The 4,938-nt window shown below is 38.5% G+C and overlaps 1 pseudogene; it reads right to left on the reverse strand.

Annotated features, from left to right (window-relative positions):
* Positions 1–307: 307 nt before the first annotated feature.
* On the reverse strand, positions 308–4,657 carry LOC114823687 (subtilisin-like protease 3; annotated as a pseudogene).
* Positions 4,658–4,938: the final 281 nt, after the last annotated feature.

Raw genomic sequence — 4,938 nt, forward strand, 5'->3', positions numbered from 1 at the left:
CTTGGCTTCACCATTGATCATGGCTTGTTTATACAAAGAGTGGGTTTCTAAATATCTCTGTGAGTTTCTATACGTCACATGCGGATCAAATGTAGTTTCAAATTGAAATGAACTGAATTAAAGGTTTTTAATTTGGTGATCAAGTTCGACCTAAGTCAACAGAGTAAGAAAGTTATTTGCATTACATGTTCATATCATGCGTCATGTTATTCTTTGTAGGAAAATCGTAGGTCCATTACCTACGACGTAGCTCTTAGGCTGAATGAAAAAGTGAGACTCTACACATAGGCATATAGAGGACCAAATCTTAATGTTGCGGAGTGTCAAAGATGACAGCTATAGGGGTAGTAACATTATGCTTATCAAAAAATCATTTCAAGTATCCCTGACCTTGTGGTACACCATCATTCCCAGCACTATCTTCTGCGATAAAATCGACATGGTATGTAATCTCCTGGTTAAGCTCTGTGAATGTAAGAACCTGCGGATTCATACTCATCCCCATTCGGTGTGGTACAAAAAAATCCAAGTTGTAAGTTGAAGTAGCCCGGCCGATGTTCTGGACGGTCCTTGTATTGTACTGAGACCGAGTTTGAGTGGGACTTGCATTAGTAGTAAATGAAGGGTAATTGAGCTGTACTTCTGGTATGACTCCGACTTCCGAGCATTTTACAGTCTGTTGGGTGATGATCATAATCGCTGTTTCATTGTAATTCAAACCGTACAAGTAAGGAAAGTAATCCTCCGGTTTTATGTCGAAGATAAGCCCCGGGTCATTTGCCTTTGCAGGGTTGACACGGCCTCCACCAGTTGCAAAGACGTCCACGGGTTTAACCTTTGATCAACGATGGGCGTGCCTACGAGGTTTAGTACATCAGTGGTTGTCATGATGGCATATTTAATAGCAGTTGGAGACCAGTCAGGGTGTGATTTCTTGATCAGAGCTGCAATTGTTGGAAGTATGCCCACAAAGCCACTCATTTGATGTAATAGCTTTTTGGAATACTTGTTGTGTTAAACTTTTATATGTTTAATGGAGGGCAAATCTTATTGTTAATCACTATTTATTGTATCATGTGTTTAAGCAATAAGGGAATCCAAGGAATGTATTTGTTCTAAGAGATAAGTGATCTAATGAGTTAGATTATCGAGACCTTTCTCTTAGATTCATTCCTAAAACGTTCCTAGCCATAGGATTGCTAATTGGGCATTGACAATCCGCTAAGGCTAGTATGTGTTATGTTGACTCAATCGTGAGTATAACTAGTCTCAAGTCATTTGGTGTTGGACACTAAGACAAACACATAGGTGCTCGAAAGAGTACTCGAGTACACTGAACTACGATCAAAAGAGCGTTCGAACATACATGTCATGTATGAACTCTAAGGTTGCAACATGCAAAGTAGTCCTTGGACCTGAGGCATCATAGATGTCTAATGGTTAGGTCCTTGATCTTTGATCATGTCAACGGCATTCCTTTGGAGTGTCCACGGCATTGTTGGGGTCAAGCTATCTGGTCATGTAGGCATATGAATGCACAACAAGGGATCTCTAACCTTCCATGGTGGAGGGAGAATACTCTAAGATATGATTCTAAAGTCTTTGGCCAAAGCAAATGAATATGACTTAGGAAGTTTGTTCCAAATCATATTCAAGGGAATCATATAGGAAAGTATCACATTGGATAGTAGACATGAAACCAACTATCACTTAAACAATGTGATTAAGAGTATTGTATTAGAGAATGACCGTATTGCATTGTAGTTGTAACTGGATAGGTTCTCCAACCAATTCTACTTAGCTTAGGTAACCATGACATACTGCTAGGTGTCACTCATGGTTTGTGGAAGCCCAAATGATTAGGTAACACTAATCATTAAAGGGAGAATTGAAATGTGGTTTCAATTCACAATCGATAGTTAAGAGTAACATCGCCCACTGCCTCGCTAATTGGAACCTAATGGATCGTACACCGAGTAAGGATGTATGTGAAGAAATTATATGAAATGGATAAGCAATTAAATGGTTTAATTGAAGAATGGTCAAGATTAATTAATTAGTTAATTAATTTTACGAAAGGTTCGTATTGGGCTTATATGTTGGTTTTGGGTTTCGGGGCCCAAAAGCGTTTTGGTCCAAAAGGCCCATTATGTTTAAGTTGTATGACAACAAAAACAAAATGGGCAAATTAGCCCAATAACAAGGAGAGGCCGGCCATTAGGGTGAATGGGCAAGTTTGCTTAATTACAAGTTTGCCACTCACCAAAGAAAATGTTATAAAAGCAACTTTATAGCAATTTTCTCAAGAGGGTTCTTCTTGTTGAAATTGGGTGAAACATTTTCTCCATTTTCTTCTAAGGAGGCCGGCCACTAAGGGAAGGGACATCTAGCAATCTCTTCTTCCCTTAGTCATCCATTTCATCTTCACAAGATACAACCTTGGTGAAGAGACTTAGAGACATCAAGCTTTTGGTGTTTTGGAGAACAAATCCTTATTTCCTCTAATCTCCAAAGGAGCACTAAAGGGAGGAAAACACAAGGAGGATTCAAGGAGCTTGGAGGTGACTTAAAGGCCCTCCACTTGGGTGAATCCCTTGTGTAAACAAGGATGAGCTTCAAGGGTAAAGAATCACTAAATTCTTCTTTCTCTTTAATGTTGTTAAAGAGTTTATTTTGGTTCACCATATACTAGGCTTTGAAAGTCATGGGTTTTATGAATTGTTTTTGAATGCATGCCTACTTTAAAGTGTTTATAGCTTGCATATGTATTCAAATGTTCATACTTGTTCTTAGCTAGGACAAAATTTTTCCTTCAGCAATGCCACTTAGGTGAGGAGTTGCCATTGAGGTACCAGAAATTATGTTAAGTGTGGCCTTAGGATTAGGAACTATAGCATTGTCCATTAATTCAGGCCATGCTGCTAGGATGTCGACACCGGGTGCAATGATGTCGGGTTTCAAAATTCCAGGGCTTGGAATGCTTGGTCCTCTTGATGAAGAGTGAGCGACCTTGGGAGCAAGCGCATCTCTGTAATAGTGCCATAGGTGTTGAGCATCTCAGCTTTTGATTTTAGTTTTCTGTCAGTGGTACTTGCTCCAACTGTCAGAATCCATGATAAAGATTCATGGAAAGGTCCAAAATTTCCAGCTGCACGCTGAAAAATATCTTTTTTTAATTGCTGCAAATACACCGATTGCAATCACATCATCGTAGAACGGTAATGAGAGGCCTCCAAGTGAGAGGGAGAGCACGTCCATGCCATCTTCAACAGTGGCATCAAGACCAGCTAACATATCACCTTCCCTACAACCAGGCCCATAACAGACTTTGTACATTGCCAAGTGAGCATAAGGTGCCATGCATGCCATCTTTAAAATTTCAAAGGCCTTGTGCGAAATTTATAAAATGGCCTATTTTTAAGATAGTTTTTATTTTTTTAAAAGTAGGATAAAATATTGGTACTAGAAAATAATAACTTAAATCAAAACAACATTTAGGACTCACTGATTGTAAGTTTACAAATATCATTAAATAAGTAAAAAGAGTTTCAAACATAACTTTCATTAAATAATAAAAAAAACAGTTCAATCTTAAGCAACCAAATAAAGAAAAGAAAAAAAAAGCTTCAAAAATTCTAACTTTAAAGTTTCACTTGAATATATAGCATTATTATATAATAAATTTGAAAAGAAAATCGTTTTTTTAAGGTGTTGTTATTGCCACTCCTACTATCTCATTGTGCACTTCAAATTTTTATATTTAGAAAGAAAATATTTACACTTATAAAAAGTACACTATAAAATTTTAAAGTGCTAATAAAATTATATTTTTAAAATATAACATTATTACATAAAATATAAGATACCAAAAATTTTTAGAGACCTTATACAATTGCACCTTTCGCTCTTCCTCAAAACTACCTCTAGTGCCATGCCTTCGCGTCTCCAAACACACTGGTGCCTTGCACAAAATTTCCAGCAGCGGTGTTAGAAGTGTGGGTCCCATGTCCATGTTAATCAAATGGTGTTCCGGTAATATTCCCTTCTTCTACACCCACAAAATTTTGTGCACCAATAAGCTTGTTGTTGCACACTGTTCCATTGAAGTCGCACTTGCCCTTCCATTTAGCTGGAGGAGTGGATACTCCTTCGTCACTGAATGAAGGATGTTTGAGTCCAATGCCAGTATCCAAGAGCTCTATTATCACACCTTCACCATAGTTTGCTTGTTTCCATAGTCCTTATCCTTGGTGTAACCCCAAGAAGTCAGGACTATGAGTAGTTAGCAAAGAAACCATTTTCTGGAGATGAGCCGACAAAAACCCTTCTTTGGTTTCCATTATTGCTTTCACTTCCTCTGGTTTCAGTTTAGCTGCAAATCCAGTGACCACAGTGCGGTATGCATGAACGATCCTCTACTGGTTTGAGTTTGCAATAGTTTCAGGCAAAAATGACTGATACCATCAAATTCTGGTTCTACAGAAAATTTCGAAGAGACGGGCTTTTCGAGAAAAACAATGTAAGTTTGGAGGCTATTTTGCTCCTCTTCTGTGAATGTTGGAACCTCCCCTTGATCCAGCTTGAGGGGTAATCTCACCCTAAAACCAACAAATTCCAAAATCCTCAAGCCCTCCTTTAAATCGACAACAAACATCATGTTGCCCAATAGTTGAATTTTTCTTGGGAATTCTCGCCTATCCCTGAGATTTTCAGGGTGGGTTTTGGTTATCGGGTCACAAATTTAAAAGGGTTTTGACTTTGGGAGGAGATGAAGATCGGTGACGATGATTGGAGTTCGTTAGTGTGTGGATGATTCCAGTGGCGCGTTGGTTATCAATCATGGTGATTCCTAGGGTTTGGTGGGTAAATTGTTGGGGATTTTGCTTGGAATTTTGGCCTGTATTCGATACCGCATGCCAGAAATTATCCAGTCCTGTA

This window comes from Malus domestica, chromosome 06 (genome assembly GCF_042453785.1).
Source record: "Malus domestica chromosome 06, GDT2T_hap1".
NCBI classification, from domain to species: domain Eukaryota; kingdom Viridiplantae; phylum Streptophyta; class Magnoliopsida; order Rosales; family Rosaceae; genus Malus; species Malus domestica.